Below are 27,406 nucleotides of genomic sequence, written 5' to 3'. Positions count from 1 at the left end.
TTTAGGAAATTCTTACGATGTGCTAATTACAAATAATCATAAGTTTCTCCTAGACTGTGTCAGAACTGGCAAATATATGTGGTGTTCAATAGACAGAGCACATGATATAGCAGAATTATCAAATCTGTTCCATTAGGACTGTAGTTTTTAATAGTCATGATAACATGCTAGCATGTGAGTCGATCTTGCACAGTGAATAAGGGAGCAGTGCCAGTATCTCCTTGGTCAGCTCTAGATGGCTCAACTGGGGAGATATGAGAACAGTGAGCTCCAGTGGCGCTATCGGTTAGCGTGCGGTACTTATACAGCAGTACTTGCATTGAGGCATGCCGAGGTTGTGAGTTCGAGCCTCACCTGGCGCAGCTTACTGGTTTTTCATAAACCATTTCACTAAAAGTAAAGATTAAACTCAGGCTAAAGACGGCCCTTGCTAGAGAGTTTTTACTTCTTTTCAGGATATGCGTGTCCGACTCTTCCAGGTGCAAATATCACAATCCTATTCGATGCTCCTTATAAACATTCCATGATGTGCCGTCTTGCATAGCATGCAAACACCACATCAGTGCATTTAAAAATACATTTGTAGAATAATAAATATGATGAAAACATTGTTGTCACGGGATAACCATATACTGAGGAGCTGCAAACAGTGCTGTATCAGCTACTAACAATAACATGTAAATGAAAGACATATCAAAAGAAGAGCGTCATCATATTAATGTTTCTAGTCAACATAAGAGTTGCACCATAGCAGCTTATGGTGCTTTCGGCTCAGATTGTGCCTCCAATCCCACATTGATTTTTTTTATTCTTTGCAGTTTAAAAAAACAATTCATGCTCAAAGTTACCTTTTTAAAACCATTCAACCTAATATATTTATTTCTCTAACTTGTGAATGTGGTCCATGTTCTCTTTTCCTCATCCCCATCACGATACTCCTTTTCCCGAAATCAGGTTCACTTCTTTATCCAGCCCACCCATCCAAGGTCACCAAATCTATGAAGCGATTCTGCTTTTTCTCACATTCTCTCTATGTACAAGATACCTTGTATCATTTGAATGGACAGCAGGAGAGTCGGATATTTATGGTTAGTGGGGGTGGGGTTTTGAAGATTAACCTCATTTGACTAAGAGCCGGGGCATCTGGGAGGAAAAGTATTTTAAGGGGGATGAAGTTCACATCTCCTTGGTGAAATTTCTAGATCCTTATTTCATCCTTTCTGTGGATGCAGACTCAGTCGGAACAGAGGTCATAGTCCTCGCTCTGACTTTCAAAGGAACTTCAAATATGCATGGCTTATTTGGCTTTGCCCGGCAGGGCTTGCCCGGCGGGGTGAGAATGGCGTTTGTCAGGCGATCGGAAGGGGTGAGGCGATAGTTTATGGTTCAATGGTTTTCATGAAGTCTTCTTGATACGATGAAAGCAGGAAAGGGAAGCTTGTCAATAAGCAAACTTAAGACAAGGTGTGACTCCTAGAAAGAATGACTTGGAAACAACATACAGAAACTCACATATAAAAAGGCCCTGATGAGGCTTGAACTCATGACCCCTGGTTTACAAGACCCGTGCTCTGCCACTGAGCTACAGAGCCAGCCTGCCTGCAGTATGTAAATCGCTTCATGTATTCTTACTGCGGTATGAAGATATCTATGATTTTGAGACTCTGTATGGAAATGCAGTTGCATTTGAATGTCTACATGCGTGCACAAATTGAAGAGCATGCTTAAGACACTTTTCTTGGAAGTAGGAAAAACTCCATTTTGATTTGAGAACATAAGAGTATTCACATTTATGACTATACTGATAGCTCTAGTTAGTATGTCCACAATCAGTGACAGATAGAGAACTCACTTATTAGAAGTGATCTGTCTCTGTGGGGCAGACATATGTCAACAGTCATACACTTGAGATGGCTGAAACTTTAGGAGTAAGAGCTGCTTTCTTATCAGTCTATCTATCCAAACTGGTTAGAAGTAACCCTGGGCGTCCGAATCGGCTACGCCCACGGAGTAGGCGTAGTGTTGCCTTCTACGCATTTTGCGTAGACAGCGTAGCCGGCAACACTACGCCCACTCCGTGTGCGTAGCCGATTCGGCCGCCACCCGCCTCCCTCCCGCCCTCCCCTACATACATTATTTAAGCAACTAACCTTAATAAAACAATTTTTAAAGCACTTACCATGTCCGGGGCTCTTCCGGGGCTCCCTCTTGGAATAGCGTCCCTTCCTGGATACCAATGCGCATGCGCGGCCTCCCGCGCATGCGCATTTCTCGGGAGAAATGCGCATGCGCGGCCGCCCGCGCATGCGCATTGGTATCCAGGACGACGCTATTCCAAGAGGGAGCCCCGGACGAGCCCCGGACACGGTAAGTGCTTTAAAATTGTTTTATTAAGGGTAGTTGCTTAAATAATGTATGTAGGGGAGAGCGGGAGGGAGGTGCGTAGTGGGGCTACGCGGAGTGCGGGAGTGGGCGTAGCTTCTCGCCCACTCCGCGTAGCTCCGCGGAGCCCCACTACGCCCACTACGACCAGGGTTAGTTAGAAGGCCAGGAGTGAGGGAAAGGCAATCCTCTGGACACTTCATGAAAGATCTAATTTCCATTAAGCACAAAACCCCTTAATTTGACATAATTGCCAAAATGGAATAGTCAGTTGGGCCCTTCTTTTGGATTATGGCTGTGTCTTGAAAGAGAGTGTAATTGTACTACGAGACATGCCCACCTTCAAAAGAGTGTCTGATGGCGTTCCGACGAAGGTGGGATTCGAACCCACGCATGCAGAGCACAATGGATTAGCAGTCCATCGCCTTAACCACTCGGCCACCTCGTCTGCCTTAGGTGACTATGTTTCATTTTTTAGGAAATTCTTACGATGTGCTAATTACAAATAATCATAAGTTTCTCCTAGACTGTGTCAGAACTGGCAAATATATGTGGTGTTCAATAGACAGAGCACATGATATAGCAGAATTATCAAATCTGTTCCATTAGGACTGTAGTTTTTAATAGTCATGATAACATGCTAGCATGTGAGTCGATCTTGCACAGTGAATAAGGGAGCAGTGCCAGTATCTCCTTGGTCAGCTCTAGATGGCTCAACTGGGGAGATATGAGAACAGTGAGCTCCAGTGGCGCTATCGGTTAGCGCGCGGTACTTATACAGCAGTACTTGCATTGAGGCATGCCGAGGTTGTGAGTTCGAGCCTCACCTGGAGCAGCTTACTTGTTTTTCATAAACCATTTCACTAAAAGTAAAGATTAAACTCAGGGTAAAGACGGCCCTTGCTAGAGAGTTTTTACTTCTTTTCAGGATCTGCGTGTCCGACTCTTCCAGGTGCAAATATCACAATCCTATTCGATGCTCCTTATAAACATTCCATGATGTGCCGTCTTGCATAGCATGCAAACACCACATCAGTGCATTTAAAAATACATTTGTAGAATAATAAATATGATGAAAACATTGTTGTCACGGGATAACCATATACTGAGATGCTGCAAACAGTGCTGTATCAGCTACTAACAATAACATGTAAATGAAAGACATATCAAAAGAAGAGCGTCATCATATTAATGTTTCTAGTCAACATAAGAGTTGCACCATAGCAGCTTATGGTGCTTTCTGCTCAGATTGTGCCTCCAATCCCACATTGATTTTTTTTATTCTTTGCAGTTTAAAAAAACAATTCATGCTCAAAGTTACCTTTTTAAAACCATTCAACCTAATATATTTATTTCTCTAACTTGTGAATGTGGTCCATGTTCTCTTTTCCTCATCCCCATCACGATACTCCTTTTCCCGAAATCAGGTTCACTTCTTTATCCAGCCCACCCATCCAAGGTCACCAAATCTATGAAGCGATTCTGCTTTTTCTCACATTCTCTCTATGTACAAGATACCTTGTATCATTTGAATGGACAGCAGGAGAGTCGGATATTTATGGTTAGTGGGGGTGGGGTTTTGAAGATTAACCTCATTTGACTAAGAGCCGGGGCATCTGGGAGGAAAAGTATTTTAAGGGGGATGAAGTTCACATCTCCTTGGTGAAATTTCTAGATCCTTATTTCATCCTTTCTGTGGATGCAGACTCAGTCGGAACAGAGGTCATAGTCCTCGCTCTGACTTTCAAAGGAACTTCAAATATGCATGGCTTATTTGGCTTGTCCCGGCGGGGTGAGAATGGCGTTTGTCAGGCGTTCGTCAGGCGATCGGAAGGGGTGAGGCGATAGTTTATGGTTCAATGGTTTTCATGAAGTCTTCTTGATACGATGAAAGCAGGAAAGGGAAGCTTGTCAATAAGCAAACTTAAGACAAGGTGTGACTCCTAGAAAGAATGACTTGGAAACAACATACAGAAACTCACATATAAAAAGGCCCTGATGAGGCTTGAACTCATGACCCCTGGTTTACAAGACCCGTGCTCTGCCACTGAGCTACAAGGCCAGCCTGCCTGCAGTATGTAAATCGCTTCATGTATTCTTACTGCGGTATGAAGATATCTATGATTTTGAGACTCTGTATGGAAATGCAGTTGCATTTGAATGTCTACATGCGTGCACAAATTGAAGAGCATGCTTAAGACACTTTTCTTGGAAGTAGGAAAAACTCCATTTTGATTTGAGAACATAAGAGTATTCACATTTATGACTATACTGATAGCTCTAGTTAGTATGTCCACAATCAGTGACAGATAGAGAACTCACTTATTAGAAGTGATCTGTCTCTGTGGGGCAGACATATGTCAACAGTCATACACTTGAGATGGCTGAAACTTTAGGAGTAAGAGCTGCTTTCTTATCAGTCTATCTATCCAAACTGGTTAGAAGTAACCCTGGGCGTCCGAATCGGCTACGCCCACGGAGTAGGCGTAGTGTTGCCTTCTACGCATTTTGCGTAGACAGCGTAGCCGGCAACACTACGCCCACTCCGTGTGCGTAGCCGATTCGGCCGCCACCCGCCTCCCTCCCGCCCTCCCCTACATACATTATTTAAGCAACTAACCTTAATAAAACAATTTTTAAAGCACTTACCATGTCCGGGGCTCTTCCGGGGCTCCCTCTTGGAATAGCGTCCCTTCCTGGATACCAATGCGCATGCGCGGCCTCCCGCGCATGCGCATTTCTCGGGAGAAATGCGCATGCGCGGCCGCCCGCGCATGCGCATTGGTATCCAGGACGACGCTATTCCAAGAGGGAGCCCCGGACGAGCCCCGGACACGGTAAGTGCTTTAAAATTGTTTTATTAAGGGTAGTTGCTTAAATAATGTATGTAGGGGAGAGCGGGAGGGAGGTGCGTAGTGGGGCTACGCGGAGTGCGGGAGTGGGCGTAGCTTCTCGCCCACTCCGCGTAGCTCCGCGGAGCCCCACTACGCCCACTACGACCAGGGTTAGTTAGAAGGCCAGGAGTGAGGGAAAGGCAATCCTCTGGACACTTCATGAAAGATCTAATTTCCATTAAGCACAAAACCCCTTAATTTGACATAATTGCCAAAATGGAATAGTCAGTTGGGCCCTTCTAGTGGATTATGGCTGTGTCTTGAAAGAGAGTGTAATTGTACTACGAGACATGCCCACCTTCAAAAGAGTGTCTGATGGCATTCAGACGAAGGTGGGATTCGAACCCACGCGTGCAGAGCACAATGGATTAGCAGTCCATCGCCTTAACCACTCGGCCACCTCGTCTGCCTTAGGTGACTATGTTTCATTTTTTAGGAAATTCTTACGATGTGCTAATTACAAATAATCATAAGTTTCTCCTAGACTGTGTCAGAACTGGCAAATATATGTGGTGTTCAATAGACAGAGCACATGATATAGCAGAATTATCAAATCTGTTCCATTAGGACTGTAGTTTTTAATAGTCATGATAACATGCTAGCATGTGAGTCGATCTTGCACAGTGAATAAGGGAGCAGTGCCAGTATCTCCTTGGTCAGCTCTAGATGGCTCAACTGGGGAGATATGTGAACAGTGAGCTCCAGTGGCGCTATCGGTTAGCGCGCGGTACTTATACAGCAGTACTTGCATTGAGGCATGCCGAGGTTGTGAGTTCGAGCCTCACCTGGAGCAGCTTACTTGTTTTTCATAAACCATTTCACTAAAAGTAAAGATTAAACTCAGGGTAAAGACGGCCCTTGCTAGAGAGTTTTTACTTCTTTTCAGGATCTGCGTGTCCGACTCTTCCAGGTGCAAATATCACAATCCTATTCGATGCTCCTTATAAACATTCCATGATGTGCCGTCTTGCATAGCATGCAAACACCACATCAGTGCATTTAAAAATACATTTGTAGAATAATAAATATGATGAAAACATTGTTGTCACGGGATAACCATATACTGAGGAGCTGCAAACAGTGCTGTATCAGCTACTAACAATAACATGTAAATGAAAGACATATCAAAAGAAGAGCGTCATCATATTAATGTTTCTAGTCAACATAAGAGTTGCACCATAGCAGCTTATGGTGCTTTCTGCTCAGATTGTGCCTCCAATCCCACATTGATTTTTTTTATTCTTTGCAGTTTAAAAAAACAATTCATGCTCAAAGTTACCTTTTTAAAACCATTCAACCTAATATATTTATTTCTCTAACTTGTGAATGTGGTCCATGTTCTCTTTTCCTCATCCCCATCACGATACTCCTTTTCCCGAAATCAGGTTCACTTCTTTATCCAGCCCACCCATCCAAGGTCACCAAATCTATGAAGCGATTCTGCTTTTTCTCACATTCTCTCTATGTACAAGATACCTTGTATCATTTGAATGGACAGCAGGAGAGTCGGATATTTATGGTTAGTGGGGGTGGGGTTTTGAAGATTAACCTCATTTGACTAAGAGCCGGGGCATCTGGGAGGAAAAGTATTTTAAGGGGGATGAAGTTCACATCTCCTTGGTGAAATTTCTAGATCCTTATTTCATCCTTTCTGTGGATGCAGACTCAGTCGGAACAGAGGTCATAGTCCTCGCTCTGACTTTCAAAGGAACTTCAAATATGCATGGCTTATTTGGCTTTGCCCGGCGGGGTGGGAATGGCGTTTGTCAGGCGTTCGTCAGGCGATCGGAAGGGGTGAGGCGATAGTTTATGGTTCAATGGTTTTCATGAAGTCTTCTTGATACGATGAAAGCAGGAAAGGGAAGCTTGTCAATAAGCAAACTTAAGACAAGGTGTGACTCCTAGAAAGAATGACTTGGAAACAACATACAGAAACTCACATATAAAAAGGCCCTGATGAGGCTTGAACTCATGACCCCTGGCCAGCCTGCCTGCAGTATGTAAATCGCTTCATGTATTCTTACTGCGGTATGAAGATATCTATGATTTTGAGACTCTGTATGGAAATGCAGTTGCATTTGAATGTCTACATGCGTGCACAAATTGAAGAGCATGCTTAAGACACTTTTCTTGGAAGTAGGAAAAACTCCATTTTGATTTGAGAACATAAGAGTATTCACATTTATGACCATACTGATAGCTCTAGTTAGTATGTCCACAATCAGTGACAGATAGAGAACTCACTTATTAGAAGTGATCTGTCTCTGTGGGGCAGACATATGTCAACAGTCATACACTTGAGATGGCTGAAACTTTAGGAGTAAGAGCTGCTTTCTTATCAGTCTATCTATCCAAACTGGTTAGAAGTAACCCTGGGCGTCCGAATCGGCTACGCCCACGGAGTAGGCGTAGTGTTGCCTTCTACGCATTTTGCGTAGACAGCGTAGCCGGCAACACTACGCCCACTCCGTGAGCGTAGCCGATTCGGCCGCCACCTGCCTCCCTCCCGCCCTCCCCTACATACATTATTTAAGCAACTAACCTTAATAAAACAATTTTTAAAGCACTTACCATGTCCGGGGCTCTTCCGGGGCTCCCTCTTGGAATAGCGTCCCTTCCTGGATACCAATGCGCATGCCCGGCCTCCCGCGCATGGGCATTTCTCGGGAGAAATGCGCATGCGCGGCCGCCCGCGCATGCGCATTGGTATCCAGGACGACGCTATTCCAAGAGGGAGCCCCGGACGAGCCCCGGACACGGTAAGTGCTTTAAAATTGTTTTATTAAGGGTAGTTGCTTAAATAATGTATGTAGGGGAGAGCGGGAGGGAGGTGCGTAGTGGGGCTACGCGGAGTGCGGGAGTGGGCGTAGCTTCTCGCCCACTCCGCGTAGCTCCGCGGAGCCCCACTACGCCCACTACGACCAGGGTTAGTTAGAAGGCCAGGAGTGAGGGAAAGGCAATCCTCTGGACACTTCATGAAAGATCTAATTTCAATTAAGCACAAAACCCCTTAATTTGACATAATTGCCAAAATGGAATAGTCAGTTGGGCCCTTCTAGTGGATTATGGCTGTGTCTTGAAAGAGAGTGTAATTGTACTACGAGACATGCCCACCTTCAAAAGAGTGTCTGATGGCGTTCCGACGAAGGTGGGATTCGAACCCACGCGTGCAGAGCACAATGGATTAGCAGTCCATCGCCTTAACCACTCGGCCACCTCGTCTGCCTTAGGTGACTATGTTGCATTTTTTAGGAAATTCTTACGATGTGCTAATTACAAATAATCATAAGTTTCTCCTAGACTGTGTCAGAACTGGCAAATATATGTGGTGTTCAATAGACAGAGCACATGATATAGCAGAATTATCAAATCTGTTCCATTAGGACTGTAGTTTTTAATAGTCATGATAACATGCTAGCATGTGAGTCGATCTTGCACAGTGAATAAGGGAGCAGTGCCAGTATCTCCTTGGTCAGCTCTAGATGGCTCAACTGGGGAGATATGAGAACAGTGAGCTCCAGTGGCGCTATAGGTTAGCGCCCGGTACTTATACAGCAGTACTTGCATTGAGGCATGCCGAGGTTGTGAGTTCGAGCCTCACCTGGAGCAGCTTACTGGTTTTTCATAAACCATTTCACTAAAAGTAAAGATTAAACTCAGGGTAAAGACGGCCCTTGCTAGAGAGTTTTTACTTCTTTTCAGGATCTGCGTGTCCGACTCTTCCAGGTGCAAATATCACAATCCTATTCGATGCTCCTTATAAACATTCCATGATGTGCCGTCTTGCATAGCATGCAAACACCACATCAGTGCATTTAAAAATACATTTGTAGAATAATAAATATGATGAAAACATTGTTGTCACGGGATAACCATATACTGAGGAGCTGCAAACAGTGCTGTATCAGCTACTAACAATAACATGTAAATGAAAGACATATCAAAAGAAGAGCGTCATCATATCAATGTTTCTAGTCAACATAAGAGTTGCACCATAGCAGCTTATGGTGCTTTCTGCTCAGATTGTGCCTCCAATCCCACATTGATTTTTTTTATTCTTTGCAGTTTAAAAAAACAATTCATGCTCAAAGTTACCTTTTTAAAACCATTCAACCTAATATATTTATTTCTCTAACTTGTGAATGTGGTCCTTGTTCTCTTTTCCTCATCCCCATCACGATACTCCTTTTCCCGAAATCAGGTTCACTTCTTTATCCAGCCCACCCATCCAAGGTCACCAAATCTATGAAGCGATTCTGCTTTTTCTCACATTCTCTCTATGTGTGGAAAAGTAAATTTTGCCATGTTCTGTGTCCCTACGTGTTCCCCATCTTATGTTATATGTGCATGATTAATATGCATATGTATTCCCTTATGATCGATTAAAGACGCAATTCTAGTCGTGTCCAACTCTAGTATGCCAGTTTCCAGTTCTCGTGAAAGCTACGAGTATTAGGCCTATGTAAAGTTATGTTGCCACGTTTCACAGTGTGCACGTTAATTCAGTAAAAGTCCCCGTTTCTAGGCCTCAAAAGGGCCTGGACACCAGATTCAGCTCCTGTCTCCTGAACCCTCGCTGAGGAGCGATACAGCCCCCACCTGCATCCCTGACCCTTCACTTACTTCCTGCCTCACAGTGCCCGGCTCGGCCTGGCTCTGTCTGCCAGTCTGCCAAGAGTATGTTATGATTCTAGTTATCAGTCCAGCCCTCCTTCTCTGCATTCCTAAGCTACTGAATCGCATCAATAGTTTCAGTCATCGTCTAGCCTTTACGTCTCCATGTAAGAGAAATACTGTATTAATGGTCATTTAATATTCCTCAACACGCACTACATGTAGAATAATGCATGCACCAGTCTTAGAGTCTGTTAGCCTTTGCCCTGATAACTTTTGGATTCTATCAACATGTTCTCTAAACATCAGATACTAGATAGTGTTTAGGTACATGTCGCTCTGACTCTCCAGACTTTAGTCTCCTCTTCTAGCGCAGAAGTCATAGCCCCCAGTTCTCCCTAGTAACACGTCATTGCCAGCTTGCGCGCACCACTAGGTCAGAGGTCCCGGCTCCTTAGGTAGCCCCCTCCATGTTTCCGCCCCATTTATGACATATTCTGTTACGTTTACATCACATGTCTATGTATACGCCCTGTACACGCCTCTTGTTACACCTACTTTCTGCCTTATCTTTCGCGACTGCTACAAACTCCGCCCACTGCTACGCCTACTGTATTTACTGCAATGCAATTGTTTTAGTATATATATGTTATACGCTGTTATTAAAGTTAGCGCGCTCATCCCAGATCCTGCCCCGGCAGCTGCCGGGCCCTGCCATCCTATTCCCGTGCAGGTTGTCCTGTTCCTGTCCTTTATGCTGTATTAAAACCTGCAAACTCCAGCTACCTCGAATCTTGACTCTTATTTATTGAGCTATCTGTTATTGTATATCCTGAAAAATAGATCCGGTATTTAAATATTTATTTACCACATAATGGCGCCTGAACAGGGACTTGCCCTTTCCCCACGCGCCGGCGAAGCCACGCCAGCCCCCTGAACCTCTGCAGCCGTGACGGAACCATACCGTGCACGTGCAGATATTTCTGCTTCAAGTATCCCTCAGGCCCACGGAGGAGACGGAGGTTGCGGTCCAGCATCCAGACGAGGCGGTGGAGGAACGCGGTGAGTCCCGACCAGAGCCCAAGCCGAGAGTCCAAGGTCCGAGGTATCCGGAGGCCCACCCGTAACTGAAGTCCGAAGTTCGTAGTCCGTCGTCGTAGCAGTCCAGTCCAGTCCGAGGCCTTCCGTTCTTGCTGCCCGGTGAGTACCGTTGCTGGGGTAGTATCTAGACAGGGTCAATTAATTTGTCTCTGGTCCGTGGGTTTGGGTACGCAAATCCAACACGAAGTGTCCACCTAGGTGGATGCGGGTCCTGACGTGTCTCTTTATGAGACCGGTATGTTTCGTACTGTTTCAGCAGTGCATCTAGTAATTCTAGTAAGTTCTGTTCTCGAGAAATTCATGTATTTCTGTTCTCAGTATTCCAGGTAATGTTTCTGTCCGAACTGTTATTTTAAAGTGTCATTTCAATGTGTTTTCAATGTCGTGGTATGAATGAGTTGTTTCTCTCAGTCATTATTGTGTTTATTGTGTATTGTATTGTGACTAGGTCTCAGTATAGTCATGCCTCTGTTTTCCAAGTTACGTCAGTTAAGAACCAGAAAATGTCTGCTCGAGGAAGCAGTTCCTGTCCCGCCTAGGGACAGTCCAGGCCATTTTATGTATCAAAAGCATGGCATAAGTGCCATATTATATCTAGAGTTATGGGTGGAGTACACCAAGGAATTAGAAGAAAAGTATAGATGGCCCGTATCAGGTACGTGGGATGCCGGGTGCATCATGCGAGTAGAAGAAGCATTATGGAAAAAGAAAGCCAGACAGTCACAGAAAGATGCCATCGAGTTATGGCGCAAAGAATCTCATAAAAGAACCGAAAAAGAAATCAGAAAGTCAGAATTAAGTAGAGAATCCTCAGAAAGAGCCCAAGAAAGGGAATTAATCGAAATAGGTGAACGAGTTAAAACCGAACAGTCAGACAGACAGAGGAATGCCCTTATTAAGGGTATGTACCCTCTTCTTGCCGAGGGCTTGCTAAAAGCAACCCCGGAGGCATCCAGTAATTTTCCGCCACCATTAGTTCCGACCAAGCTACGTCACAAACCGACCACAGCTGATATTTTTCTCTCGTCCTATTTGGACGACACAGTCCCTGAATATGCAAATCCTGCTCCGCCAGCTCCTGTAAATAATGTAATTTCTGTTCCTCCAGCCACCGGGGCACCTGTTACAGCACCTGTTACGGTACCCCCGGTCCAGCCTACAGTACCAGTACCCGCTACACTGGTCACTCTGCCAGCACGAAGAGCATCAGTCGACGATTCCAGTTTAGGGGCCGCGGGAGGGGGACCCCCGGGAACCCCGCCGCCACACAAACGTGTAACATCAGTCGAGTTACATGAACGTGCGTTACAGCGTACGCCCAAACATCAGTCCGTTACAGATATCAGGCGAGCTCTTACCGAATGCCGTTATGACCCAGTCCCAGGTGATGATAGTATGGTTATATATTCATTACGTGTAAAGACGGGTGACCGAGTATTTGGACACCCTACCAAATATTAAAGAAGATCTAGACAGAATATATCGTTTCATCCGTACAGGAACAGATCCAGAAAGTATTGGCGAAGCCATGTCTCAAAGGAAAGCTGAGATTCAGCTCATGCTATTAAAGTTTCTAATTAATTGTTTAATAAGGGAACAAGATTATCCGACTAAAGATCCGACCGAAATGAGAGTTCTGACAAAATGGAGTGATCATATAGCCGAGGGAAGACACAGGACACTCAGTTGTATAGAGAGTATGTACAAGAAAATTTGTAAGGAAATAATAAGGTTACACGACAAACGCAAAGCAGCACAAGTAAGCGAGAAAGAAGACGACTCTCCTACCGAAGAGGTAGACGACGAGAATACTTCCAGAATAGCGTATGTAGGTAGAACTAGACTCTCCGACCGACATTCACGTCTAGACTCCAAGAAAACTGTTCCTCTTCCAGCACCAGAACAGTGTTCTCTAGAACAAGTATTTCAAGCTACCGATCACATTCTGAAATCACGAATCGGTTATAGTGAACTCAGTACTATGCATGAACAAGAACTAGCCCGATCAGCAGTCCGATGGGCTACTGATTCTACCACTTTTCCAGACGAAATAGTGGCACAAATGTTTCTGAAACTGCCCCCAGCCGAGCAGCGACTGGTGGGTATGTATATGATCCAGCACCTCATTACACTGTATGAGGGTCAGCATTCTGATCCAGGTCCGTTACATGATGTTCTGAACGAGTTACTCCAGTATAGATGGAAAGGTCTAGGTACCGATTTAATTAGTGTCATTCTAGAACAGCGCCACAAATATAGAACGTTTCTGAACCCGCATTTTGTTCATGTCTCACCCCCCGAAAATAAACCGTTTTACATAGACAGACAGCATCCGTTACGAGAAGTACACCCAGTTAGGACACAGGGTGGTGAAATGCAACGAGTATTTGTTTACACCCCGATTACAAAGATGGAACTCTTAGAGATGAAAAAGTTAATTCCCTGTCACGATAAAGATCCAGCAGGGTTCCACCGTGAATTAAAAGACATGCTCCGTATGGGAGAATACACGTATCCAGATATCATTAAAATGTTAAAGGTCCTGTTGCCTGCGGGCATATATGAAAAACTCAAAGAAAAAGAATGGGAGGTGGGAGAGAAAAAGATAGATTGGGCAGCTCTGGAAGCTGAAGATAATATACGAGTACCAGGTACCGGTCTAGGAGACAAACGTAAAGAATTGCCCGAGCTGTTAATACAAGTTTTGCCAAGGTTACTAGCCACGAAAAAGGAAGACTGGGATGCAATCTCAGCCTGTAAACAGAAACCAGACGAAGATACTAGTGATTTTTATTCTAGATTCGAGAAATGTTTTATCATCAACAGTGGATTGAAGACGAGTAGTGAGTCATACCCTCATCTTTTTGTTACTAAACTAGTCGAGAATTCAAGTCCACAAGTTAAAAATCGAGTTTTGAAAGTCGAAAGTACATGGCAAGCTAATACTCCGTCCCAAATGCTTCAGATGCTCCAGTATCACCAGAATAGAATCAGAGAAGAGCAAGATCATGAAAGGAAACGTATGAAAGACACGAAAATGAAAGTATTAGTTGCACAATCTGTTCCTCAAGACAGTCAGAAGAGGGGTATGAATCAAGCCAGTCATCCTGCAGTTCCAGTTAAAGGGACCTGCAATTACTGTAAACAGCCAGGTCATTTTATAAACGAGTGTGCAGTTCTGAAACACAACATAGCTACCGGTAAGACTAAAGAAAGACCACGTCCGCCTAGACAAGAACAAGTTTCACAGACTTCTCAGACACCACAGAATGCACAACAGACAGTTACAGTACCGCAGCCTATAGCTGCAACACAGCATGTTACACAGCAGATGTACCAGTATGCACAGTCCGAGTATCCAGAATACCAGCAGTATTCATGAAACAGCCTAGAGAGGGAGGTAGGCTTGCCTCTCATCGAGATACCTGTAGATCAAGAGGGTCCCTATGTTCACAGTCAAGTATTAGGGAAAGACAGAAAGTTTCTGATTGATACAGGGGCAAGTAGGACTACCATCAGTCATGCCGAGGTTCCAGGGGATCCGCTCTCAGGCTCTAGAAATGTTTCCCTTGGATTTTCAGGAAAGCCAATAGTTAACGAGATTTCCAAACCAGTTACTCTAGAAGTAGGTCCATTGTCCCGTACTACTGATTTACTACTTACGAAGTCATGTCCAGAAAATTTGTTAGGCATTAAGACACTGAAAGAATTAGGTGCAGTTATTTGCTGCTCTCCAGAAGGAATACGTTTGTTTTTACGTGACTTTAAGGGTCACTATGTATTACGTGATTTTGATCCAAGATTACTGAATGTCCCGCAGCATCTATGGGCACAAGGTCCAACTGATGTTGGTTTTATGCAAATCACACCCCATCGTGTGACTCTGAAACCAGGTGTAGTGTTACCACGAATCAGACAGTACAGATTGCCACCTGAGGCTGTAGCAGCCTTATCCAAAATTATTGACGAGCTCATTGCTCAAGGAGTGGTTGTAGAAACTGACTCCAATGTATGTAATTCTCCTATCATTCCAGTCATGAAACGTACTGATCCAAATGCACCTCCAGTATATCGATTAGTGATTGACCTTCGAGAACTTAATAAATGTATCATTCCCCAGTACCCAGTTGTTCCAGATATTTCATCTTTATTGACAGCCATTGATTCTGAGGCTACGTTTTTCACAGTCATAGACCTCAAGAACGCATTTTTCAGTGTTCCCATTCATCCAGACAGCCAGTTCCTTTTCGGATTCTGTTTAAATGGAAGGAGCTATAAATTTACACGAGCTCCTCAAGGTTTCACAGAAAGTCCTAGCATTTACAGTCAAGCACTTAAAAGACAACTAGACAATATTCACATGCCAACTGACACTGCCCTGCTCCAGTATGTTGATGATCTACTGATCACAGCCCGTTCTGAACGTGACTGCGAGCGTGCGTCACTTACAGTTCTGTATTTCTTAGCCGAGATGGGGCACAAGGTGTCCCCTTCGAAGCTTCAATTCTGTGTCGAGCAAGTGATCTATTTAGGCCACTTACTGTCCAAGAGGGGTAGGCAGTTGACACCTGACCGTATCCAGTTAATAGCGAGTCTTCCTCAGCCCAAGACCCAGAAGGAGGTACGAGCTTTTATCGGCCTCACTTCTTATTGCCGACAATGGATTCCTCAGTATGCATTCCTAGCCAAGCCACTGATACAGTTAACGACACAGGAGGCAGCCGTATCAACTGTCCTCCCTTGGACATCTGAGCATACACTTGCTTTTAATGAATTAAAGAAAGCCTTATGTCAAGCTCCTGTTCTAGCAACACCGAACTACAGTAGGCCTTTTACACTTTTTGTCACAGAATGTGAAGGTACAGCATTATCTGTTCTCACACAAGATCAAGCAGGACAATACAAGCCCTGTGCTTATTTTTCAAGCACACTAGATCCAGTGGCCCAGGCTCTGCCTGCGTGCCTCAAGTCAGTTGCAGCCACAGCACTAGCTATCAGACAAAGTGATTCCATAGTATTAGGGCATTCCCTGACAGTACAAGTTCCACACTCCGTGGAAGTTCTTTTAAACCGAACACAGACCCAGCACTTGACTATTGCACGTTTAACAGGTTATGAATTGACACTGTTCCAGCCACACGTAGAAATCAGACGCTGCAACATTCTAAATCCTGCTACACTGTTACCGTCAGTTACTTCCAACCCTGCCACACATGACTGTGTGGAAGTAGTTAACACCATGACGAAGCCAAGACAAGACCTGACAGATATTCCATTACCAGATCCCGACCTGACACTTTATGTGGATGGTTCATGTATGAGAACAAGTACAGGAGAACTAGTAGCCGCGTATGCAGTGACTACTGACACTGAAGTTATAGAGACACACCGTATTGATACTCTGTCCGCTCAAGCAGCAGAGCTAGTCGCTCTGACCCAAGCCTGCATACGTGCCAAGAACCTGAAAGTTAATATTTACACAGATTCACGTTATGCATTCGGAGTCGTACACGACTTTGGAGTGCTCTGGCAAGAAAGAGGTTTTATGACTTCTCATGGAACCAAGATTCAGCATGGTCTCCTCATTCAAGCTCTGTTAGATGCAATACATTTACCGACAGCTATCGCTATTATGAAGTGCAAAGCACATACGAAAGTCACTGACATCATTTCCCAAGGTAACGATCTAGCAGACCGAACAGCCAAGCTTACAGCCCAGACTCCAGACATTCCAGTTAACATGACACTGACACACACTCCAGATCCGACTACATGTATGACAGTTAAGGACCCCACTCAAGATGTCATAGATATCCAGTCACATGCTACTCCCGATGAAATCAAGAAATGGTCCGAACAAGGAGGGGTCCAGACAGATCAGGGATGGTTGACGAAGGGAAAAGCCACATGGTTTCTCCCCGACTCAATGGTTCAAGTCATTATTAATACCGCACATAGTCCTGCACATTTAGGAGAAAAAAGCCATGTTAGACAGTATCCAGAACATTTGGTTCAACAAGCATTTACGAGCTGCAGCCAAGCAGAAAGTCCGTACCTGTATGATATGTTGTCAGTTCAATCCAGGTAAAAGTGTCCCGGTGGAACAAGGGGGATTCCAGCCTCCTGACCACCCTTTTGAGGTCCTCCAGATGGATTATATTCAGATGGAGCGATGTCGAGGTTTCAAGTATGTCCTTGTAGTTGTATGCGCTTTGTCCAGGTGGACAGAAGCATATCCAGTTCCAGATTACACAGCAGCGACCACTGCCAAGCAGTTGGTTCGTGAATTCTTCCCCCGTTATGGACTCCCTAGGGTCGTGTATTCTGATAACGGCCAGCCATTCTCCTCTGAACTCATGAAGCATGTTTCCCTTTTGTTAGGGTACCAGTGGAAGTTTCATTGTGTACGCCATCCTGAAGCAGCAGGTCTCGTAGAGAGACATAATCAGACTCTAAAAATCCGCATCGCCAAAGTCTGTAAAGAGAAAGGTGTAGACTGGCTAGTAGCTCTGCCAGTCGCCCTATTCTATATGCGCATGGTCGCACATTCCAGATCAGGTCTGTCCCCTTATGAGGTCGTATTCGGCCGCCCCCCGAACATGTGGGGTACACCTAGACCCCGAAGTATTACAGATGTTTCCAGTAATATGCTGACAGATTACCTAGCTTCCTTGATGTCTGCCCTACACTCTTGTCGTTCACAGGTTGCCGCCGCATTTCCAGACAATACCGAGGTGAAACCGCATGAAATCATTCCAGGAAATCTGGTTCTTGTCCGGAATTTTGATCGTTCAAGTCCGCTGGAGCCCCGCTGGAGACAGCCTCAACTTGTCCTTCTGACCACCCGCACGGCCGTGAAGCTGGAAGGCCGCAAGGGCTGGGTGCACCTGTCTCACGTCAAGAAATTCCATGGATGTCGCATAAAAACATTGGACTGTTCCATTTCTAAGGACTGCCAGAACTTTAAAAACTGCCCTATTCTCAAGGACTGTCCCGCTACAAACTTTGATTCCAAACCTCCCCTGTTAGAGGAAACTCCGCATCAGGAGTATAAACAGAAGCTCCGGTCTAGTAAAATAAGTCAGCCAGTTTAATTGTCTAAGTCCCCCTCGGGTGAAGAGGTTAGACAGGTTTCTGACATGTATGAGATAGACCCCCATAGTGAGAGAGTTAGTCAAAACTCTATCAGATGTATCGTTATTCTATGTTTTCTTATGTTTTTGAGTTTGATGGTTACCTGCACAAGTTATGCATTGCATTTATGTTTTTCAATTTCTCATGTAAATAAGTCTTCTAATGCTACAGTAGAGCACACATTTAGTGATCTGCCTCCTCACGAGCTATCCTATCGTCTTGCTATGAGAAATAACACGTTTATCAGAATGCTGCACTATTCACACCAGACCAGCAATGCCACTAATTGTTGGGTGTGTGGTCGACTCCCCCCTTTCCAGACACCGAAGGGAGTTCTGCCACTCTTTCCTTATCCGTTTTCACATAATGGTTCGTGTGGAGCATGGTCCACGTTAACGTCATCCTCAACTGATATGTCCCTTCTGAATAGTACATGTTTTCCAGACAAGCAAGGTCTCACCCATAGAACCGGGTTAGATCTAGAAAATGAAGTTTATAATTTAGGTAATTATTCTTCGAATTTTATGGTCCTGAATGTTCAGTCTGATACAACTCCAGACTTACCTGCTATTTCAGTACTACCAGTCAAAGGCGAATTATGTGTCCGAAAGAATGGTTCCGCACATGTAGGACATAGTGATTGTACTACTATTGTCAAGTATAGTGACAGTGGGAAATCTATTTTCAAAGCCTCACGTCATTCATATTTTGTTTGTGGTCAGACCGCATATGTTCGTCTGCCCCTCGATTGGGATGGAACCTGTTACATTGCCTTCCTACTGCCACCAGTTTTTCTAGCCCCATCCGATTATCATAGAAACACACATCTAGTACACATTAGACATAGAAGGGAGATCGAGTCCCCGATTGTCGATCAAACTGAAACTGCTCTAGAACAGTATCAAGATTTCAATAAAGGATTCTTCTTCTTTATAGGCCCTGTCCAGAATAGTAAGCTAATCCGTAGGTTAACCAGAACCCTTGAAGCAGTAGTGAATGAGACTACTTCTGCTCTAGGTAACTTAACCGAAGAGCAATCTGCTATGAGATTTGTCGTGCTCCAAAATCGTCTCGTTCTTGACGTCATACTGGCCGATAGAGGAGGAGCATGTAGAGTCATCGGATCTAGTTGCTGCATTTTCATTCCTAATAACGCGCCGTCTGTTTATTCAGCTATAACCAGACTTCATAAAATTGCCCATCAGTTACACCAGAATCCAGGCACCTGGACTTGGTCCGGTTGGCTCTGGAGTATAATTTCTGCCTGGGGATGGAAAGTATTGTCATTCCTAGGTATAGCAGTAATGATCATTTTCAGTTGCTGTCTCTGTTTACAATGTGGCCCTGCGATTTGCGGCATTTGTGCTACATCCTGTATTCCAAGTCCCCGTCCTAAGTCCCGTTCCAAGACAATTCGAGACGAGCAAATGATACTGTATGAAATGATAGATGGTATCATGAATATTGATGTTTCCTGATGGAAACGTAGTGACAAGGAGGGAATGTGGAAAAGTAAATTTTGCCATGTTCTGTGTCCCTACGTGTTCCCCATCTTATGTTATATGTGCGTGATTAATATGCATATGTATTCCCTTATGATCGATTAAAGACGCAATTCTAGTCGTGTCCAACTCTAGTATGCCAGTTTCCAGTTCTCGTGAAAGCTACGAGTATTAGGCCTATGTAAAGTTATGTTGCCACGTTTCACAGTGTGCACGTTAATTCAGTAAAAGTCCCCGTTTCTAGGCCTCAAAAGGGCCTGGACACCAGATTCAGCTCCTGTCTCCTGAACCCTCGCTGAGGAGCGATACAGCCCCCACCTGCATCCCTGACCCTTCACTTACTTCCTGCCTCACAGTGCCCGGCTCGGCCTGGCTCTGTCTGCCAGTCTGCCAAGAGTATGTTATGATTCTAGTTATCAGTCCAGCCCTCCTTCTCTGCATTCCTAAGCTACTGAATCGCATCAATAGTTTCAGTCATCGTCTAGCCTTTACGTCTCCATGTAAGAGAAATACTGTATTAATGGTCATTTAATATTCCTCAACACGCACTACATGTAGAATAAAGCATGCACCAGTCTTAGAGTCTGTTAGCCTTTGCCCTGATAACTTTTGGATTCTATCAACATGTTCTCTAAACATCAGATACTAGATAGTGTTTAGGTACATGTCGCTCTGACTCTCCAGACTTTAGTCTCCTCTTCTAGCGCAGAAGTCATAGCCCCCAGTTCTCCCTAGTAACACGTCATTGCCAGCTTGCGCGCACCACTAGGTCAGAGGTCCCGGCTCCTTAGGTAGCCCCCTCCATGTTTCCGCCCCATTTATGACATATTCTGTTACGTTTACATCACATGTCTATGTATACGCCCTGTACACGCCTCTTGTTACACCTACTTTCTGCCTTATCTTTTGCGACTGCTACAAACTCCGCCCACTGCTACGCCTACTGTATTTACTGCAATGCAATTGTTTTAGTATATATATGTTATACGCTGTTATTAAAGTTAGCGCGCTCATCCCAGATCCTGCCCCGGCAGCTGCCGGGCCCTGCCATCCTATTCCCGTGCAGGTTGTCCTGTTCCTGTCCTTTATGCTGTATTAAAACCTGCAAACTCCAGCTACCTCGAATCTTGACTCTTATTTATTGAGCTATCTGTTATTGTATATCCTGAAAAATAGATCCGGTATTTAATTATTTATTTACCACATATGTACAAGATACCTTGTATCATTTGAATGGACAGCAGGAGAGTCGGATATTTATGGTTAGTGGGGGTGGGGTTTTGAAGATTAACCTCATTTGACTAAGAGCCGGGGCATCTGGGAGGAAAAGTATTTTAAGGGGGATGAAGTTCACATCTCCTTGGTGAAATTTCTAGATCCTTATTTCATCCTTTCTGTGGATGCAGACTCAGTCGGAACAGAGGTCATAGTCCTCGCTCTGACTTTCAAAGGAACTTCAAATATGCATGGCTTATTTGGCTTTGCCCGGCAGGGCTTGCCCGGCGGGGTGAGAATGGCGTTTGTCAGGCGTTCGTCAGGCGATCGGAAGGGGTGAGGCGATAGTTTATGGTTAAATGGTTTTCATGAAGTCTTCTTGATACGATGAAAGCAGGAAAGGGAAGCTTGTCAATAAGCAAACTTAAGACAAGGTGTGACTCCTAGAAAGAATGACTTGGAAACAACATACAGAAACTCACATATAAAAAAGGCCCTGATGAGGCTTGAACTCATGACCCCTGGTTTACAAGACCAGTGCTCTGCCACTGAGCTACAAGGCCAGCCTGCCTGCAGTATGTAAATCGCTTCATGTATTCTTACTGCGGTATGAAGATATCTATGATTTTGAGACTCTGTATGGAAATGCAGTTGCATTTGAATGTCTACATGCGTGCACAAATTGAAGAGCATGCTTAAGACACTTTTCTTGGAAGTAGGAAAAACTCCATTTTGATTTGAGAACATAAGAGTATTCACATTTATGACCATACTGATAGCTCTAGTTAGTATGTCCACAATCAGTGACAGATAGAGAACTCACTTATTAGAAGTGATCTGTCTCTGTGGGGCAGACATATGTCAACAGTCATACACTTGAGATGGCTGAAACTTTAGGAGTAAGAGCTGCTTTCTTATCAGTCTATCTATCCAAACTGGTTAGAAGTAACCCTGGGCGTCCGAATCGGCTACGCCCACGGAGTAGGCGTAGTGTTGCCTTCTACGCATTTTGCGTAGACAGCGTAGCCGGCAACACTACGCCCACTCCGTGTGCGTAGCCGATTCGGCCGCCACCCGCCTCCCTCCCGCCCTCCCCTACATACATTATTTAAGCAACTAACCTTAATAAAACAATTTTTAAAGCACTTACCATGTCCGGGGCTCTTCCGGGGCTCCCTCTTGGAATAGCGTCCCTTCCTGGATACCAATGCGCATGCGCGGCCTCCCGCGCATGCGCATTTCTCGGGAGAAATGCGCATGCGCGGCCGCCCGCGCATGCGCATTGGTATCCAGGACGACGCTATTCCAAGAGGGAGCCCCGGACGAGCCCCGGACACGGTAAGTGCTTTAAAATTGTTTTATTAAGGGTAGTTGCTTAAATAATGTATGTAGGGGAGAGCGGGAGGGAGGTGCGTAGTGGGGCTACGCGGAGTGCGGGAGTGGGCGTAGCTTCTCGCCCACTCCGCGTAGCTCCGCGGAGCCCCACTACGCCCACTACGACCAGGGTTAGTTAGAAGGCCAGGAGTGAGGGAAAGGCAATCCTCTGGACACTTCATGAAAGATCTAATTTCAATTAAGCACAAAACCCCTTAATTTGACATAATTGCCAAAATGGAATAGTCAGTTGGGCCCTTCTAGTGGATTATGGCTGTGTCTTGAAAGAGAGTGTAATTGTACTACGAGACATGCCCACCTTCAAAAGAGTGTATGATGGCGTTCCGACAAAGGTGGGATTCGAACCCACACGTGCAGAGCACAATGGATTAGCAGTCCATCGCCTTAACCACTCGGCCACCTCGTCTGCCTTAGGTGACTATGTTTCATTTCTTAGGAAATTCTTACGATGTGCTAATTACAAATAATCATAAGTTTCTCCTAGACTGTGTCAGAACTGGCAAATATATGTGGTGTTCAATAGACAGAGCACATGATATAGCAGAATTATCAAATCTGTTCCATTAGGACTGTAGTTTTTAATAGTCATGATAACATGCTAGCATGTGAGTCGATCTTGCACAGTGAATAAGGGAGCAGTGCCAGTATCTCCTTGGTCAGCTCTAGATGGATCAACTGGGGAGATATGAGAACAGTGAGCTCCAGTGGCACTATGGTTAGCGCGCGGTACTTATACAGCAGTACGTGCATTGAGGCATGCCGAGGTTGTGAGTTCGAGCCTCACCTGGAGCAGCTTACTGGTTTTTCATAAACCATTTCACTAAAAGTAAAGATTAAACTCAAGGTAAAGACGGCCCTTGCTAGAGAGTTTTTACTTCTTTTCAGGATCTGCGTGTCCGACTCTTCCAGGTGCAAATATCACAATCCTATTCGATGCTCCTTATAAACATTCCATGATGTGCCGTCTTGCATAGCATGCAAACACCACATCAGTGCATTTAAAAATACATTTGTAGAATAATAAATATGATGAAAACATTGTTGTCACGGGATAACCATATACTGAGGAGCTGCAAACAGTGCTGTATCAGCTACTAACAATAAAATGTAAATGAAAGACATATCAAAAGAAGAGCGTCATCATATTAATGTTTCTAGTCAACATAAGAGTTGCACCATAGCAGCTTATGGTGCTTTCTGCTCAGATTGTGCCTCCAATCCCACATTGATTTTTTTTATTCTTTGCAGTTTAAAAAAACAATTCATGCTCAAAGTTACCTTTTTAAAACCATTCAACCTAATATATTTATTTCTCTAACTTGTGAATGTGGTCCATGTTCTCTTTTCCTCATCCCCATCACGATACTCCTTTTCCCGAAATCAGGTTCACTTCTTTATCCAGCCCACCCATCCAAGGTCACCAAATCTATGAAGCGATTCTGCTTTTTCTCACATTCTCTCTATGTACAAGATACCTTGTATCATTTGAATGGACAGCAGGAGAGTCGGATATTTATGGTTAGTGGGGGTGGGGTTTTGAAGATTAACCTCATTTGACTAAGAGCCGGGGCATCTGGGAGGAAAAGTATTTTAAGGGGGATGAAGTTCACATCTCCTTGGTGAAATTTCTAGATCCTTATTTCATCCTTTCTGTGGATGCAGACTCAGTCGGAACAGAGGTCATAGTCCTCGCTCTGACTTTCAAAGGAACTTCAAATATGCATGGCTTATTTGGCTTTGCCCGGCAGGGCTTGCCCGGCGGGGTGAGAATGGCGTTTGTCAGGCGATCGGAAGGGGTGAGGCGATAGTTTATGGTTCAATGGTTTTCATGAAGTCTTCTTGATACGATGAAAGCAGGAAAGGGAAGCTTGTCAATAAGCAAACTTAAGACAAGGTGTGACTCCTAGAAAGAATGACTTGGAAACAACATACAGAAACTCACATATAAAAAGGCCCTGATGAGGCTTGAACTCATGACCCCTGGTTTACAAGTCCTGTGCTCTGCCACTGAGCTACAAGGCCAGCCTGCCTGCAGTATGTAAATCGCTTCATGTATTCTTACTGCGGTATGAAGATATCTATGATTTTGAGACTCTGTATGGAAATGCAGTTGCATTTGAATGTCTACATGCGTGCACAAATTGAAGAGCATGCTTAAGACACTTTTCTTGGAAGTAGGAAAAACTCCATTTTGATTTGAGAACATAAGAGTATTCACATTTATGACCATACTGATAGCTCTAGTTAGTATGTCCACAATCAGAGACAGATAGAGAACTCACTTATTAGAAGTGATCTGTCTCTGTGGGGCAGACATATGTCAACAGTCATACACTTGAGATGGCTGAAACTTTAGGAGTAAGAGCTGCTTTCTTATCAGTCTATCTATCCAAACTGGTTAGAAGTAACCCTGGGCGTCCGAATCGGCTACGCCCACGGAGTAGGCGTAGTGTTGCCTTCTACGCATTTTGCGTAGACAGCGTAGCCGGCAACACTACGCCCACTCCGTGTGCGTAGCCGATTCGGCCGCCACCCGCCTCCCTCCCGCCCTCCGCTACATACATTATTTAAGCAACTAACCTTAATAAAACAATTTTTAAAGCACTTACCATGTCCGGGGCTCTTCCGGGGCTCCCTCTTGGAATAGCGTCCCTTCCTGGATACCAATGCGCATGCGCGGCCTCCCGCGCATGCGCATTGGTATCCAGGACGACGCTATTCCAAGAGGGAGCCCCGGACGAGCCCCGGACACGGTAAGTGCTTTAAAATTGTTTTATTAAGGGTAGTTGCTTAAATAATGTATGTAGGGGAGAGCGGGAGGGAGGTGCGTAGTGTTGCTACGCGGAGTGCGGGAGTGGGCGTAGCTTCTCGCCCACTCCGCGTAGCTCCGCGGAGCCCCACTACGCCCACTACGACCAGGGTTAGTTAGAAGGCCAGGAGTGAGGGAAAGGCAAACCTCTGGACACTTCATGAAAGATCTAATTTCAATTAAGCACAAAACCCCTTAATTTGACATAATTGCCAAAATGGAATAGTCAGTGGTGCCCTTCTAGTGGATTATGGCTGTGTCTTGAAAGAGAGTGTAATTGTACTACGAGACATGCCCACCTTCAAAAGAGTGTCTGATGGCGTTCCGACGAAGGTGGGATTCGAACCCACGCGTGCAGAGCACAATGGATTAGCAGTCCATCGCCTTAACCACTCGGCCACCTCGTCTGCCTTAGGTGACTATGTTTCATTTTTTAGGAAATTCTTACGATGTGCTAATTACAAATAATCATAAGTTTCTCCTAGACTGTGTCAGAACTGGCAAATATATGTGGTGTTCAATAGACAGAGCACATGATATAGCAGAATTATCAAATCTGTTCCATTAGGACTGTAGTTTTTAATAGTCATGATAACATGCTAGCATGTGAGTCGATCTTGCACAGTGAATAAGGGAGCAGTGCCAGTATCTCCTTGGTCAGCTCTAGATGGATCAACTGGGGAGATATGAGAACAGTGAGCTCCAGTGGCACTATGGTTAGCGCGCGGTACTTATACAGCAGTACGTGCATTGAGGCATGCCGAGGTTGTGAGTTCGAGCCTCACCTGGAGCAGCTTACTGGTTTTTCATAAACCATTTCACTAAAAGTAAAGATTAAACTCAAGGTAAAGACGGCCCTTGCTAGAGAGTTTTTACTTCTTTTCAGGATCTGCGTGTCCGACTCTTCCAGGTGCAAATATCACAATCCTATTCGATGCTCCTTATAAACATTCCATGATGTGCCGTCTTGCATAGCATGCAAACACCACATCAGTGCATTTAAAAATACATTTGTAGAATAATAAATATGATGAAAACATTGTTGTCACGGGATAACCATATACTGAGGAGCTGCAAACAGTGCTGTATCAGCTACTAACAATAAAATGTAAATGAAAGACATATCAAAAGAAGAGCGTCATCATATTAATGTTTCTAGTCAACATAAGAGTTGCACCATAGCAGCTTATGGTGCTTTCTGCTCAGATTGTGCCTCCAATCCCACATTGATTTTTTTTATTCTTTGCAGTTTAAAAAAACAATTCATGCTCAAAGTTACCTTTTTAAAACCATTCAACCTAATATATTTATTTCTCTAACTTGTGAATGTGGTCCATGTTCTCTTTTCCTCATCCCCATCACGATACTCCTTTTCCCGAAATCAGGTTCACTTCTTTATCCAGCCCACCCATCCAAGGTCACCAAATCTATGAAGCGATTCTGCTTTTTCTCACATTCTCTCTATGTACAAGATACCTTGTATCATTTGAATGGACAGCAGGAGAGTCGGATATTTATGGTTAGTGGGGGTGGGGTTTTGAAGATTAACCTCATTTGACTAAGAGCCGGGGCATCTGGGAGGAAAAGTATTTTAAGGGGGATGAAGTTCACATCTCCTTGGTGAAATTTCTAGATCCTTATTTCATCCTTTCTGTGGATGCAGACTCAGTCGGAACAGAGGTCATAGTCCTCGCTCTGACTTTCAAAGGAACTTCAAATATGCATGGCTTATTTGGCTTTGCCCGGCAGGGCTTGCCCGGCGGGGTGAGAATGGCGTTTGTCAGGCGATCGGAAGGGGTGAGGCGATAGTTTATGGTTCAATGGTTTTCATGAAGTCTTCTTGATACGATGAAAGCAGGAAAGGGAAGCTTGTCAATAAGCAAACTTAAGACAAGGTGTGACTCCTAGAAAGAATGACTTGGAAACAACATACAGAAACTCACATATAAAAAGGCCCTGATGAGGCTTGAACTCATGACCCCTGGTTTACAAGTCCTGTGCTCTGCCACTGAGCTACAAGGCCAGCCTGCCTGCAGTATGTAAATCGCTTCATGTATTCTTACTGCGGTATGAAGATATCTATGATTTTGAGACTCTGTATGGAAATGCAGTTGCATTTGAATGTCTACATGCGTGCACAAATTGAAGAGCATGCTTAAGACACTTTTCTTGGAAGTAGGAAAAACTCCATTTTGATTTGAGAACATAAGAGTATTCACATTTATGACCATACTGATAGCTCTAGTTAGTATGTCCACAATCAGAGACAGATAGAGAACTCACTTATTAGAAGTGATCTGTCTCTGTGGGGCAGACATATGTCAACAGTCATACACTTGAGATGGCTGAAACTTTAGGAG

The 27,406-nt window shown here is 44.5% G+C and overlaps 14 non-coding genes across 14 annotated transcripts; 4 read left to right on the top strand and 10 right to left on the bottom strand.

Annotated features, from left to right (window-relative positions):
• Positions 1-1,520: 1,520 nt before the first annotated feature.
• Positions 1,521-1,592, bottom strand: TRNAT-UGU (transfer RNA threonine (anticodon UGU)). The gene has a single exon. It is a non-coding gene; the product is annotated as a tRNA-Thr (tRNA).
• Positions 1,593-2,748: 1,156 nt separating this feature from the next.
• On the bottom strand, positions 2,749-2,830 carry TRNAS-GCU (transfer RNA serine (anticodon GCU)). Its single transcript has one exon. It is a non-coding gene; the product is annotated as a tRNA-Ser (tRNA).
• A 292-nt stretch (positions 2,831-3,122) lies between these two features.
• Positions 3,123-3,217, top strand: TRNAI-UAU (transfer RNA isoleucine (anticodon UAU)). The gene is made up of 2 exons: positions 3,123-3,160; positions 3,182-3,217. It is a non-coding gene; the product is annotated as a tRNA-Ile (tRNA).
• Positions 3,218-4,372: 1,155 nt separating this feature from the next.
• On the bottom strand, positions 4,373-4,444 carry TRNAT-UGU (transfer RNA threonine (anticodon UGU)). Its single transcript has one exon. It is a non-coding gene; the product is annotated as a tRNA-Thr (tRNA).
• Positions 4,445-5,600: 1,156 nt separating this feature from the next.
• Positions 5,601-5,682, bottom strand: TRNAS-GCU (transfer RNA serine (anticodon GCU)). Its single transcript has one exon. It is a non-coding gene; the product is annotated as a tRNA-Ser (tRNA).
• A 292-nt stretch (positions 5,683-5,974) lies between these two features.
• Positions 5,975-6,069, top strand: TRNAI-UAU (transfer RNA isoleucine (anticodon UAU)). Its single transcript has 2 exons — positions 5,975-6,012; positions 6,034-6,069. It is a non-coding gene; the product is annotated as a tRNA-Ile (tRNA).
• A 2,347-nt stretch (positions 6,070-8,416) lies between these two features.
• Positions 8,417-8,498, bottom strand: TRNAS-GCU (transfer RNA serine (anticodon GCU)). Its single transcript has one exon. It is a non-coding gene; the product is annotated as a tRNA-Ser (tRNA).
• A 12,835-nt stretch (positions 8,499-21,333) lies between these two features.
• On the bottom strand, positions 21,334-21,405 carry TRNAT-UGU (transfer RNA threonine (anticodon UGU)). The gene has a single exon. It is a non-coding gene; the product is annotated as a tRNA-Thr (tRNA).
• Positions 21,406-22,561: 1,156 nt separating this feature from the next.
• On the bottom strand, positions 22,562-22,643 carry TRNAS-GCU (transfer RNA serine (anticodon GCU)). Its single transcript has one exon. It is a non-coding gene; the product is annotated as a tRNA-Ser (tRNA).
• A 292-nt stretch (positions 22,644-22,935) lies between these two features.
• Positions 22,936-23,029, top strand: TRNAI-UAU (transfer RNA isoleucine (anticodon UAU)). Its single transcript has 2 exons — positions 22,936-22,972; positions 22,994-23,029. It is a non-coding gene; the product is annotated as a tRNA-Ile (tRNA).
• Positions 23,030-24,187: 1,158 nt separating this feature from the next.
• On the bottom strand, positions 24,188-24,259 carry TRNAT-UGU (transfer RNA threonine (anticodon UGU)). Its single transcript has one exon. It is a non-coding gene; the product is annotated as a tRNA-Thr (tRNA).
• A 1,112-nt stretch (positions 24,260-25,371) lies between these two features.
• Positions 25,372-25,453, bottom strand: TRNAS-GCU (transfer RNA serine (anticodon GCU)). Its single transcript has one exon. It is a non-coding gene; the product is annotated as a tRNA-Ser (tRNA).
• A 292-nt stretch (positions 25,454-25,745) lies between these two features.
• TRNAI-UAU (transfer RNA isoleucine (anticodon UAU)) lies at positions 25,746-25,839 on the top strand. Its single transcript has 2 exons — positions 25,746-25,782; positions 25,804-25,839. It is a non-coding gene; the product is annotated as a tRNA-Ile (tRNA).
• A 1,158-nt stretch (positions 25,840-26,997) lies between these two features.
• TRNAT-UGU (transfer RNA threonine (anticodon UGU)) lies at positions 26,998-27,069 on the bottom strand. The gene has a single exon. It is a non-coding gene; the product is annotated as a tRNA-Thr (tRNA).
• Between the last annotated feature and the right edge of the window lie 337 nt (positions 27,070-27,406).

This window comes from Lissotriton helveticus, chromosome 5_1, assembly GCF_964261635.1.
Source record: "Lissotriton helveticus chromosome 5_1, aLisHel1.1, whole genome shotgun sequence".
In the NCBI taxonomy this organism is placed as follows: Eukaryota; Metazoa; Chordata; class Amphibia; order Caudata; family Salamandridae; genus Lissotriton; species Lissotriton helveticus.
Note: the sequence above shows the minus strand (reverse complement) of the source record. Positions and strands in the feature narration are given on the sequence as shown.